The 14,283-nt window shown below is 50.5% G+C and overlaps 1 protein-coding gene and 1 pseudogene across 1 annotated transcript in view; one reads left to right on the forward strand and one right to left on the reverse strand.

Moving 5' to 3' along the window:
* Positions 1-14,283, forward strand: part of LOC115640848 (zinc finger protein RFP-like) — a 1,004,025-nt gene that overhangs the window by 17,451 nt on the left and 972,291 nt on the right. The gene's annotated exons all lie outside the window — the stretch shown is intronic.
* The window catches only part of LOC115640742, a 48,737-nt pseudogene that overhangs the window by 8,010 nt on the left and 26,444 nt on the right, over positions 1-14,283 (reverse strand).

Raw genomic sequence — 14,283 nt, forward strand, 5'->3', positions numbered from 1 at the left:
TTGTATTTTCCTGATAAAACAAGTTTTTTATATATATTTGAATGATACAAAAGTAGGATGAAAATCAGAAAAAAATGAATACTACTTTTTTGTAAAACCCAGGAATTTTCTGTAAAAATTGCTTTAAACTGAAAAGGAGAGGGGCTTATGTATGATGTATCAAAAAGGTCTGAGACGTCTGCCTTTAAAACAGCAAAACTGTTTCCACACTGGAAATATGAGACATGTCAAATGTTGTTTTCCCTCGCTTTGCTAAAGGACACGCTGACAGTTTCCATTGGGGTGGGGGACCTTTCCAAGAACTTAATAAACTCCAAAGCTAATCACTCAGAATCTCTCCCTTGCCTGGGCAGGGATCTGGGTGTCTCTAACTGTCTCACCTGCAGGAATTCACTCGTTGGCTGCTGACACTTCTCTTCTATCTCACTGATCAAATCACTGAGTTGGGAAATCTCCTTAGATAGTTTGGTGACATTTTCATCCTGTATCTTCAGAATTTCCTTGTCCAACTCCTCCAGCTGGGCCAGCAGCAGTCGCTCTTGTTCCTCCAGGAATTGCCGCAGTTGCTCAAATTCAGACACAATCTTCTGCCTCTCAGCTTCTATCTTTCCCTGTAATGAAGGGACAAACAGGAAAAGGACAGGTTAGGACTAGGGTTGCCAGATGTCCAGTTTTTGACCAGAAAGTCCAGTCAAAAGGGAAACCTGCAGTGTCCGGTCGGCACTGCTGACTGGATATTAGAAGTCCGGTTACCCAGAGTAACTGGCTTCCAACACCAGGGGAGCCTGGAGGAGCTCTCAGGGATGGCTCGGGGACCAGGGAGAGAAGTGCGAGAGCTCCCCCATCCTGCCCCAATCACCGCTCTACCCGCAAAGCATGGCTTTCCCTCCCCTGCCCCGCCCCGCCCCACCCCAGTAACCTGCACCACACCCCTAGAGCCCAGCTCAACTGGCAGAGGGAGGGAGGTGGAGAGAGCAGCAAGTGACAGTGAGGGGGAAAGAGGATTGGGGGGTGAGGCCTGGAGGGAAAGAGGCAGAGCCTGGGACGGGGCAGGGTCCAGCGCTCAGCATCCGGTTTTCACAGATGAGAAAGTTGGACATCCCAGACTCTCCCCATGTCCCTGACAGGAACAGTTCTTAAAGTCTCTTTTCACATCAACCTACTACAAACATACGTTTGAGATTTCAGGAGAAAATGCCTGATAGTTTCTAGAGAGAAGATTTTCGGATAGTCTCTCAGCTGGCCTGAATGAATAACATGTTCCAAAGTGCCTTGGTGACTTACGAGTCCAGTTGCCACTTTCAAAGTTACTTTTGTGCTTAGGAGCCTACGTTTCTTTGAAAGTGACTTTTGAAAATAGAACTTAGGGTAAATTTTCAGAAACAGCAAAATCATTTACGAGCTGAAACACAATTAAAAGAAGTGTGTAAGGAGCTGCTTTTAAAGATATTTAGGTGTCTAAAGAGACATAAAAGTCCTGAGAGGGATTTTCAGTATTACTTAGGTGCCTAAGTCCCCTTAACTACAGAGGATGTTAGGTGCTACTTAGTTGCTTTTGAAAAATCTCACTAGGCCTCTCTGCATTTTAAGGGCCTAAATATCTTTGAGAATCTGGTCCTTAACCACTTGCAAAACTGTAAACTTTAGGCTCCATAATCACTTAGGCACTTTTGAAAATGTTACCCAATATCTCTAAAACGATGAGTCTTCAGGTCTGAGTGGCTTAGTATATTCTGCTGATCATCTAGTCTTCCCACAGCAGAAAGGTTGGAAGGTGGGGTCTGACTCCATATCAGGAATACATTGGCAGAGAGCTGTGGAGAAGACTGAAGGAAAGTTCTGCTGGCTATCCACACAAAACGCCAGGTACAACATATACTGTGCAAAATCCTTGCTTTTTCTCCAGCTCTTACATGTTTCATCCGGCATTTTGTACATTACATTGTCCCAGAGGAAACCAGTTGTGTCTGGTGGTTATAGATGGAGATTCAGGGGGAGGATTTCAGTGATACAAAACAGCCACTGGGTACCTATGTCCCACTGACAGTCAATGTGAATTAGGCACCTAATCACTCATACGTGTCTTTGAAAACTATCTCCCCTCAAATCACTGTTTGTAGCTGGATTTGGACCCACTGACGCGTGAGGAATAAGATCAGTGCTTAAGAGTTGAAACTGGAAGCAAGTGGAGGAATCAGCCCAGAGGGATGATAAACAAAAACAAACATGATCACACCCTGTAAGGGTGCTGTCTACAAGAGGCAAAGCGCTTGAGGTTTTCTGGGAGTTATCCAATACATTACAGCTAACCCTGAATCAACTTCAACCTTGCTCCTGGTTAGCACCTTTTATCTCAGTTTAACTGGACAAGGTGAACTCTCCACACCACACTAGGGTCAAATTAAATTAGGTTTACAATGTTTGCATGCAGGGGTTTACACCAGTATAAAGACATTACATGAAAAAGTGATTTGAGGTACAGCTGTACTACACAAATGTTATGGTGGCGTGTAGAGGACGTGCACTATATTCCCCTGCTAACTTGGGCATAGATAGCAGTGTAGATGGCGAGGCATGGCTTAAGCAAGTAGAGTCACGATATGCCAGAACCCTCTGGGTATAAACCTTACGGACATGGCTCTATACGCCCCCAAGGAGGGCCTTCCCCATTTACACTGCTAAAAAGAGCAGTGTAGTATCCCGCTGCCCCCCCCCCCCCCCCACGCCACTAGAGCCTTCCCCCACCAAAGGGAAAGGCTCCAGAAGTGGGACAAGGCTCCGGCAGCTCTGCTGCCTCCCCCTGCTGGAGTCTTTTCATTCACCCACCACACCACAGTGTGGACACAGCCTCCTTTTCACTGTGCTGTGTAATTACACATACCCTGCAGGTCGCCCCCAGAGCTGTGCCGCGTAGATGTAGCCATAGCTAAATCAGGCAGTGCCGTGTATAGACCAGGGCTGACACTCTCCCCACACAGAGATACCAATTCTGACTGATGGAACTGCTGGACCATAACAATGGCGACCTACCAGATATTCCTGGCTTTGTGTCTCTCCATCCTGTTTCCACTCCAGAAGTTCTTCTCTCTCTTGCTTCAGGATGTTCAGTCGGGTTTGAATTTGATCCTGAGGCAAGAAAAACAATGTTTGAGAGGGTCAGGTGGCTGAGGAGTCTGTCCTCACAGATACATTTATATACATTGCATGTCCCTCTCAGGCTGTCACAATTGCCTCTTGAGAGGTGGGAGATTATTCTTCATTATTTATTAATTGTATTATCATAACATCTAGAAGCCTCACGCATGGGCCAGGTCCCCAAAATGCCAGGTGCTGTACAAACAAAACTAAAAGACAGTCCCTGCCCCCAAAGAACTTACAGCACTTCTAATAAGCCATCTGACTTCAATAGTTCAGATTTTGATAATGGCATCACGGTTACATTTTGGAACAGAGGGGTACCCAGTTTGAACATTAGTATTCTAAAAATGTTGTGCTGAGAAGTACTTATCAAAGTGAAGCAGAAATACTAACAGTACTTCCCTACATGCCAATGGCAATGCCAACACCACTGAAAAGACCAGAGTTTAAAATTCTAGGGCACATTTGAGTACTGCTGAAATAAGCAATCTTATACTGGAGTTTCCATCCTGACAGTATCAAAAGTAATACAAAAAATGTAGATAGTGCTACTATAGTAGTGTGCACAAAAACACTAATCCGGTTTATGTACTGTGACGTGATAACTGCAAAATGAACAATCTCTCTTCAGCACTGACCCATATCAGTGCACTGCCTTATTAACATCACCATTAGTATGACATGGTTAATATACTGTCAAAACTCAGCCGTGCTGAGCGGTTTATACTGTGAGTGTAAAGCCCTGCCTGACAGGCGCGGTGAGAGGCTGTGTGGTCTAGTGGCTAGAGCATTAGGATGGGTATTGGGAGGCCAGGGTTTAATTCCTGGTTCTGCCACTGAGCTGTTTTGTGAGCTTCGTCAGGTCACTGCCCCTTCAGTGCCTCTCCTCCCTCTTTTTCCCTCGGCGGTGGAGCGGGGTGGGGGCTCCGCCCGGGGGCCGATCGTCCACGGGTGGGGTGGGGGGCTCCGCCGGGGAGCCGAACGGCCGCCTTACCGCTGTCCACGTCCCTGCTCCGGGCCCCAGCTCTGGGGGGCGGTGACAGAGGTAAGAGGGGTGTAGCTCAGCACCCCCACTCCAAGAACTGTTCCAGCGCCACTGAAGCCACATCTGCTGTGGCCTGGGCTCCCCCCGGCCCCGCTCCCACTCCCAGCCCCGTGCCCAGCCGTGGCCTAACCTTGTGCTTCCGGGCAGCCTCCTCTATGGGGAGCACCCTGTGAGCGCGGTGAGCCTGGGACTCCCTGCAGATCACACAGATGAGAACCTGGTCCTGGTTACAGAAGAGTTTGAAAGGCTCCTGGTGCGCGTTGCACAAACCTCCTGCTGCTGCTGCTGGGACACTCAGCTGCTTGGCTATTTCTGCCACGTTCCCCAGTTGTCTGTTCGGCCTCAGGGTCCTCTGGGGAAAGGTCTCTCTGCACTGAGGGCAGGAGATGTCTGTGTCTGGTCTCTCCCAGCACTGGGCGATGCAGGCTCGGCAGAAATTGTGCCCGCAGTCTATAGTCACTGGATCCGTGAAAAAACTCAGACAGATGGAGCAAGTAGCTTCATCTCGGAGGCTTTTCAGAGGATTCCCTGCTGCAGCCATGGCTCCTTGCAGCCCGCGTTATAGGATAAGTTTCGTTTCCTGCCAGACCCAGGAAGCCGCCTTGTAAAGCAGATGCCCAGCTGGGAGCCAATCACGGTCTCCGGCGGGAAATTCTAAAAACAAACAAATAACCCATCAACACAGACACAACACACCAGAAGTCACACACCCTCACACCCCCAGAAAATTCCCCAAACAAGCAAGATGCTACTTAAAGAGATGAATAGGCAATTACATATACAAAGAAGCCAACAGAGGCTTGCTGGATGCAGGCTTGGCAGCTTTCTTTTATATCACTGAATAAACACAGACTCAGATTGAGGTTTAAGGCCAAGACCCTTTCTGGACCTCCTTTGTAAAGCACTTTGAGATCTAGTGAGGGAAAACACTACATAAGAGCCTTACTAATCCCTAATAGTTAGGGATCATTTTAAGCCTTGACCAATTTATTCCTTCCAAAAAAATTATTTGCATTAATTTAACTATTATAACTCGTGAGTTTCTAGTTATTCATATCAAATATCCAATCCCTTTTCTGAATCTTGCTAAATTACTGGCCTCAAAGACTCCATGTGGCAATGAGTTCCACAGTTTAATTACATATTTTATGTAAAAGTATTTCTTACAGGTTTTGAATTTGATCCTTTTCCATTTCATAGACTGTTCTCTTGTTCTTGTGTTATGAGACAGACAGAAAAGATGATCCCAGTCTTCTCTGGCCCATTCATTGTTTTATACCCTTTTAGCCTCTCTCCTCTTAGTCATCTCCTTTCCAAGGTAAACAGTCCCGTTCTTTTGAATCTTTCTTACCAAAAGAGGTTTTCCAGGCCCCTCATCATTCTCGTTGCCCTTCTCTGAACCCTCTCTAATACTGCAATCGCCTTTTTCAAATGGTGTGACCAGTATTGCACACAGTACTCTAGGTTGGTGGTTTTCAAACTTTTTTTCTGGTGACCCAGTTGAAGAAAATTGTTGACGCCCGTGATCCAATGGAGCTGGGGATGATGGTTTTGAGGTGTGGGAGGGGCTCAGGGCTGGGGCAGAGGGTTGGGGTGAGGGGGTGAGGGTTGCAGGGTGAGGCCGGGAATGAAGGGTCCAGGGTATGGGAGGGAGCTCTGGGCTGGGGCAGTGAGTCTGGGCTCTGGGCTGGGGATTCAGGCTCTGGAGTGGGGCTGGGGATGAGGGGTTTGGGGTGCAGGAGGGGACTCTGGATTTCAGGGGGCTTAGGGCTGGGGTGGGGTTGGGGAGCGCCTCAGGCTTACTTCCAGTGGCTCCCGATCAGTGTGCAGCTGAGGTGCAGAGGCAGGCGTCTCGCCTGTTCTGGCACCATGGACCGTGATGCGCCCCAGAAGTGGCCAGCAGCCGGTCCGGCTCCTAGGTGGATGAACACATGTAGTGCCGCAAGTTCTTGCCCGCAGGCACCGCCCTCCCCCAGCTCCCATAGGCTGGGAACCAGCCAGTGGGAATGCGGAGCCGGTGCTTGTGGCAGGGCAATGCATGGAGCCCTGTGTGCATCCCTCACCTCCTTCTGGGGCACAGGAAGGGACTATCCTGCCTTAACCGGGCAGCACTGCTGATAGGACTTTTAACGGCCTGGTTGGCGGTGCTAACCAAAGCCACTGTGACGCAGTCCTTTCCATTCCGCAACTCAGTTCTGGGTCACGACCCACGGTTTGAAAACCACTGCTCTAGGTGAAGGGAAAGGCTTGTGCTGGTAACTACCCAGTTCAGCTACACCAATAGGAGCAAGGATTAGAACAGAGAGGATTGACACCAGATTAACTAACTCCAGTTACAAACGAGTGCACAGCAGGTCTCTCACACATGGGAGAGCTACTCGAATTCAAACTGGAACAAGTGCAGAGAATGGCTATTAGGATGATCCGAGGAATGGAAAGGCTACCTTATGAGTAGAGACTCAAAGAGCTTGGCTTGTTTAGCCTAATCGAGGAGGGTATGATGGGTCCACCTATGATGGTGCGTGGCCCATCGGTGACTGCCAGTAGGAAAAATCCCCAATGTCCAGAGACGGGACATTAGATGAGGAGGGCCCTGAGTTACTACAGAGAATTCTTTCCCAGATGTCTGGCTGGTGGGTCTCGCTCACATGCTCAGGGTCTAATTGATCACCAGATTTGGGGTGGGGAAGGAATTTTCCCCTGGGTCAGACTGGTAGAGACTCTCGTGGGGCGGGGGGTTGTCACCTTCCTCTGCAGCATGGGGCACGACTCACTGCTGGTTTAAAATACTGTCAGTGTTGAATTCTTTGTAACTTGAAATCTTTAATTTATGATTTGAGGACTCCAGTAGCTCAGCCAGAGGTTAGGGGTATGTTGCAGGAGCAGGTAGGGGAGGTTCTGTGGCCTGCGATGTGCAGGAGGTCAGACTAGATGACCACAAGGTCTCTTCTGATCTTAAAGTCTATCAGACACACTGCAGGGCCTTTACCTGTTCTGTTACATGGTCTCAACCCCTGGCATGTGGCTAACAACCCGGGTCTCCACCCAGTGCCCCCCAAGGTCTTGATTTCCCACAGAGACGCCCCCGACAGCTCCATCAACCTCTCCTGCCATGCCAGGAGTTCTTACCCGCGTCCCATCCACATCTCCTGGATGCGGGATGGAAAAGACATCCTGGCAGAGAAAGATTCCAGCGGAATCCTGCCCAACGCTGACAGTACCTACTACACACAGTCGTCCCTTGAGATCTCCCTGCAGGAGGAGGACAGGCACCGCTATGCCTGCCAGGTAGAGCACAGCAGCCTGTCAGAGCCTGAGCGCATCTGGAGTAAGGGTGGGGTGAATAGAAGGAGTTGGAGGAGGGGGAGCCACAGCCCTCTAACAATTTCAGGGATCGAGTTAGGCCCTGTAGCAGAAGGGTCAATATCCCTGCCCATCATCAGCGTGAACTCTTCTAGTCTGGATATTGTGTGACTCACAGAAATGGCTGCTCCCTCAGAGAATCTGATGTTCTGGCCATGGTGGTATCCAGTGACAGTGAGTTCCACAGGCTGATGACATTACAAGTGAAAGGCCCAGCTGCTGTGTGACATGCATGGCTGGTAGTGCCTGGCAGAATGCCCAGCCTTTGTGCCACATCCCTGTCCACTCCTGGCTCAGACTTTCCTCTCCTCTGGAAGCCAGGTCTCTGCAGAGGCCCTTGGGGAGAGGTTCCAGGCAAAGGCCTGCGGCTGCCCCAGGAGGATGGCCCAGCGGGTGATCCCCTAGGTGACCTGAGACCTCTCCATCCCACAGCCCCTGGGAAGAAGAGCCCCCTGCCCCTCTGGGTCCTGGCCTCCATCACCCTGGCTGTGCTGCTTCTGGCTGGAGCCGTAGGATCCAGCATTACCCTGTGGAGGAAAAAATCATCAGTTGACAGCTGGTCCCTGTGGAGCTCTGATGCATGTGTGTGTGGGGAAAAGTGAGGGTGGAGGCTGGGGAATGGGGCAGCCCAACTAGCCCAGGGGGGAATGGCTCCTTCCACCCCCAGTCCCAAGGAGAAGTGGGCAGGGCTGATCACCGTAGCCTGACCCTGCTGGGGGCACAGTGGGCTCTGTCGTTGGCTGAGCGTCTTATTGTTGGGGGGGGTCACTGGGGTAGGGCTGGCCTGGGCGAGGTGCAGTCAGTATCACGGGAAGCCTTCTGTCTGGGGAAGGGGCGGGGGTCGGATAACCATGAGGGAGGGGTTACTCTGCTCCCCTGCACTGATCCTTATTCTCTGCTTGTGTTTCAGGCCCATGGAAACCCAGCTACGCTCTGGCAACTGGTGAGTACATCCGGGGTATGGGGCCCAGATGCCCCAGTGCATTATGGGGGGACAGGAGCAGTGACTGGAGATGAGCACCGATTGCTGGTTACTCTGGGCCTGACAATTCCTGGGCCTGTGGAAATCTCCGATGCTGTCCCCAGCCATCACCCTTCCCTGGCTCCCTGGGAATCTCTAACACACACGGTGACTTTGCTTAAAACCCAGGGAACCCCAAAGAGCCGAAACAGCATCCAAAGGTCACCCCCGAGAGCAAAGCTCGACCAGTGTCCCAGCATACACCGGGCGCCCCTTGGCGTGACTCTGGGGACGGGAGTGCAGACCTGCACCCGGAGCCCCAGAAGATGGTGCGTAGGGTTGTTATACTCTCTCCTGGAGGCCTGCTCATTGTCAGGACTGAGGTTTTCTGTGCAGAGTGTAGTTTGGGGTCCATCAGGGGGCAAAGCAGGGGGGGAGGGGAACCCAGAGCTAAATCCCCATCCTCCTTCCCTAGCTGGGGTCTCCCACAGGTAAAGCCGCCTCTGAACAAGTTTCTTCTTTCTCACAGCAAAAATCGGAGAAGAATCTTCCTCCAGCTCTTCATCGGGAACAGACACCCGGAACGTGGGAGCCTGGAGCTAGGTCCCGAGTGACCCTGCCCATCCAGTGAGGAATTATGGGATGCCACCTCCATCTGTGAGGCAAATTGGACCGCTTGAAAAAACTGAATTCAAAAATTGTGGTTTGCAGGAAGGAGACTCTGCTCTAATAGAGCTCCAGTCTGAGAGGCCACCGTGACACACAAAAATTTGTTCCAAACTGAGTCGCTGAGTCTCCAGACATCAGAAGGTGGTGTGTTGGTATCTCTCTGTGGAGCAGAACCTGTGGAAAGATGAGGATCTATCCTTCCCTGGCTGTGGCTGAGGGGCTGGAGAACGGGATTTTCCCTATTTCTTTTCCAGTTCCAACTTTTTGCCAGCTTTGCATTTTTAAGAAATGATTTCTCGGCACTGACCCACAACCTCCAATGCCTCAGATACCTACAGGCCTGCAGACTGTGTGTATTTTTGGATCCAAGGGTATTGCAACCTGAAATTACTGGAGAGAGAAGCTCCTTCATTTGCATAAATATGTCCTAATCAGACCCCTTGGATTATGTCAGTGACCAAAAAAGAGAGTGCCCTGTTCTGATTGGCCACAGGAGCCCTGAGGTTCCAAGGGGGAGGAACCAGCTGGGACATCATCTGCAACAACCAAAGGAAAAAAAGAAACCTTTATTTTGGCTTTTTGGCCCTCACTCGTTAGGCTGGTTTGCACTGGCTGCTGGCCTCTGGCCGTGCCACACGAAGTGCCCTGTGCTTCATTCACGCCGCAGCTGGCCACTGAGAGGTAGGAGTCAGCAACGTGGGGTGTCGAAGATCTGACACCTACCAGTGAGTCACCGCTAGTGAGCCTGCAAGTCCATCAACCTTAACACATGTGAGCTAGGTGCTGACTCCGTGGGTGCTCCAAGGCTGAATCCGCTCCTCCACCTCCCTCCCAGCGCCTCCCACCTGCCACGATCAGCTGTTCAGTGGGGTGCAGGAGGCGCTGGGGGGGAGGGAGCAGAGCGAGGGCGGGGCGAGCTCAGGGGAGGAGGCAGGGCCAAGGGTGTGGCAGAGGTGGGAAGGGTCAGAGCTGGGGGTCGAGCACCCTGCAGGAAATGAGAAAGTTGGCACCCGTGCTCGTGAGCTCATAAGCACAGGACCTATAGGGTAGTTGCTTAGGTATCTCAAACAGCCCTACATCAAACAATCTCGCTATCACGCATGCAGGTATTTCAGGCGTTAGGATTTGTACATTTAACCTTGAGAAATCCTGTAGTTTTCATGTACGTTTGTCATACGACTGTTCAGTGCAACCATCCACATTAGAATGTGACATTGTGTGGCGTGGGGAAGAGATTAGCTGTTAACTAATCAGCCATAATTGGGGCAGGCTGCCTTCACGGAACCCACAGCTCTGATGGCAATTTTCCCTTCAACCAGAGAGCGTCTGACCCTCCCTCTATCAGCTCTTTGGCTGGGATGGAAATGTTTGGTGTTTGAGGTGAAGGATGCTCTGGGGCTGTGGGAGTGCTAGCTCCATGAAGTCGCCGCCTTCCCAGAGTGCTATGTGGTGCTTAGAAGGTGCCATTAATTTATTTGGGATGGTTTAAATCATCCTGTTACAGTTCTCAGGTTCATTCATGTTTTTTTTTTCATTTTTATGTGTTTTTTTTTTTGGTGCTTTTGCTTGGTTTTTGAGCTGATAAAATATGCACCATGGAAAGGTGGGTGGTTTGGCTTTTTGTTCCCCAGATGGAGCACACTCTGAGCCCCCTCTAAGGGCTGGTCCCTAGAAGTGCCCCAGCATCCTCCAGGGCCAGGCACCGGAACTGGAACCTGCTTCCATCAGTAACAGGGGATCCAGAGGCTGGCAGTAGGGCAGGGATGGTGGACACCAGCCAGGTCAAGCCAAAGGCCGACCAGTCCCCCCCTTAATAAATCTGTACTCCTCACACCTCCAACCCCCTCAGTGAGTCACTGGCTCGTGCCCTGACGCTAGAGTATTTAAATCTGTTCTATCTTTGAATCCCCGTGTACAGCTACTTGTTCTGAGTATCCCTGTTGAGTGAAAGGGCGGGTCCAGTGGGTAGGGTGCTAGCCCGGGAGACCTGGCTCTGCCATGCGCTTCCAGGGTGACCCTAGGTTCCTCTGGTTATTTGTAGGGTGGGATTAACCCATCACTGCACCCTAGGCAGCCCCCCTCAAGTCCACCATCCCTTCTGCTCTGAAGGCTGCCCACCGCCCCTCTCCTGGCCAGTGTAACACTACAAACTGCTGCCTGCACAATCTGCCTTTCCCCATCCTGTAGTCCAGAGGCAGCATTCCCATTACAATTTGCTACCTGTCACCTTTCCCCATCTCCTGGTCCCAAGGTAACAAATTGTGATGACAGGAGTTCCCCTATCCCAGTGGTGCTACCTCTACCTTTTCTCATGCTCTGGTCAAGGGGCAGCACATTATGACAGACTGTCACCATTTGCTAGAAGTGTGATGTTTCTATTTTAAATCTGGACACAAATAAAGTACCTTTGTGATTGGAAAAAGTGTTCTACAGCATTAAACCTCGGGACAAGTGTATGTTAACCCTAGAATGAAAGTGGTGTTATTTATTAGTCTTGTTCCATTATAGATTAGACCACAGAGTTTGATCTGATCAAGGTTTAATTCTCATAGAGTATTTCCTGGAACCCCCATACCCCGCCTCCAATATGCTATAAAGACTCTAGGAGGGTTGAAAATATTTACCAGAGCTCTGCTCCAGACAGCTCCAGCTGAATTTATGCCCTGAATCCGACAATCGATCCCCTGCTCTCCTGTCCCCCATTCTCATCCTCAGGGTTCCCTGCGGTGGCCCATAACTCCAACTCCTCTGGTATCCATGGGGCTTGGGGGTGGCACGGCATCACTGCAGAGGATAGCATGTAGCTTCTTGTAAAAGTGACATCTCTGCAGAGCCGCAGAAGAGCAACTGCTGGCCTCCCTCGCCTCCTGGTACGCCTGGTGCAGCTCCGTGGCTTTCACATGGCTGTGGTGTAGGAACCTCTTGTAGCCCTTCTCCCCCATGCTCTGAGCAATCTGCTCATAGACACCCACATTTCTAAGGCTGGATCGGAGCCGGGCCTGCACAGCCTCGTCTCCCCACGGACCCAGGAGATCCACCACCTCCTGTGCAGTGCAGGCAGCGGAGAGTTGGGAGCCTGTAGTCGGCCTGCTCAGCTGCTAGATGAGCTCTCCATGCAGAGCAAGCAGGAAATGGAATTTCAAAAATTCCCAGTCCTGAAACAGGAGGGGCTTGTTCCTGTGTACCTGGCTGCTGAGCAGCGGAGTTGAAAGCAGTGACCAGAGTGGGTCACAATGGGGCATTGTGGGACACCTCCTGGAAGCCACATAAACTGATGTAGGCAATGTAGCATCTACACTGCCACTGCATTTACCTAATTATGCTGACGTAAACGCTGCACCTCTCTTGGAGGTGGAGCTATTCAGTCAGTGTAGCAGGTGAGTTATGTCAGTGGTAAGAACACAGCAGTATGGATGCTGACATTATTAAATCGGTGTAAGCTGCCTGACTTTGACCTAACTCTAGTGTAGACCAGGTCTTAGTTTCTTAAGTCCCTTTGTGAATCTGAGCCTTTCTTATAATGTTGCTCAAATCCTTTCTCTTTGCAGTTTAGTAAACTGGAGGCTTGTGTAAACAGTAGGGAAAATAGGACAGCCAATGAAATCCATTTATTGGCTTTCAGGGGCACAGTTTTAAGGTATGATCTCGGAGGCCAGAGAAAAGAAAGGGAAGATTTTCTCAGTGAAAGACTAATTGAAGATGAAGATCGGGGTCTTGTTATCAGCATGATAAAGTGCCACTTGCCCCAATAAACCCTGATCTTTGTGAATCTTATGCTCAGGCTCACAGAGGTCTGTGGGAAGGTGAGAGCCTGGAATTGGTTCCAGCACAACCTCATAGCCCAGATACCCTCCTCAGGTTTCAGACAGAACCATGCCTTTCTCTTCACCGATGTTCTGGCCACACCAATGGTCCGGCTTTCCCCATTTCCCACCTCCTAGTAATATTTCCCTGCTAGGAATCCTTCAAAGGTCAGTACACACAGCGCAATTTAATTTTTCAGAATTGTTGGGCAGGTCCTGTAGTGTGTGTTCATATCTGACACTTTTGTGATCTGCAGACAGGTTAAAGTGAGGGTGAGCTGTTCCTGGATCCCATGCAACCTGTGCTGGGGACACAAACTCCAAATGCAGTAAACACTGGGCTTTCCCCACACCCTGGAAGAGACTCACATTTCCTGAGCTGGAGTCAGTCCATTGTTAAAGTTACAGCCCCTGGGCATGGATGGTAAGAATTGTAACCCAGCATGCCCTAGAAGTGGTGTGAAATTCACAGGCAAAAGTTTGACGAAATGCTGGAGCTAATGTTGTCAATCTCTAGTGTCAGCTACAGCTCAGAAAATCCCCATTAGGATGCTGGCATTTTTAAAAGACAAACTCATTAGAAAGCCAGGAGAAAAGACAGAACAGTTACACCAGCGAGGCCTCAGTGAGTGCTGTGTAGGTAGGTGCAAAATCATTAGTTCATCCATCCGCGGAGCAGCCTTAGAAGGACCAGGCAATAGCATTATGGTGACAGCACAGGGCAGCAAGACATAGCTCTGCAGGCCCAACTAAACTTGTTAAGGCCAATCTGTAAACAGGAGTTTCCTGGGCTCATCTTCCTGGCCCCACTGCCCACCTCCCCTCCTTGACTTACATCTGACTTAGTTCTCTCTGGATTCCCTTCAGAGAGGTACCTGAGAAAGAATCAGCCGTCCCCAAACCCCTTCTTCTGGGGAGAAAGAAAGTGAGTGTCAAAGCCTTGGGGTTGGGACCAAGATGTTTCTCTCCGGCTGGTCTGTTTCAGTTTAACAAGCCACACCCTGTCCAGGGGGGCAGTGGCTGAAAGTCCATTGGGCAGCTGCTCAGGGGGGCTGTGTGAAATGCGCTGGGATGTCAGCCTGGTTCCCAGAGTGTAGGTGTCTCCATCAGACACCGAAGTAACCAGCAAAGTCTGCACTGATCGTGCCCCTCAACGTGAGGCTCAGCAGAAAGGCCATGGACTCAATGGATCATGCGGATAGAGCTTCTCCCTGACCTTTAGAGAGAGATTCATCCTAGGTCAGGGCAGAGGACCAATGGTCCAGGACAGTGTGTATGAGGGGAGCTGGTACGGGGACCCCTGC

Source organism: Gopherus evgoodei, unplaced genomic scaffold (assembly GCF_007399415.2).
Source record: "Gopherus evgoodei ecotype Sinaloan lineage unplaced genomic scaffold, rGopEvg1_v1.p scaffold_32_arrow_ctg1, whole genome shotgun sequence".
Lineage (NCBI taxonomy): Eukaryota > Metazoa > Chordata > Testudines > Testudinidae > Gopherus > Gopherus evgoodei.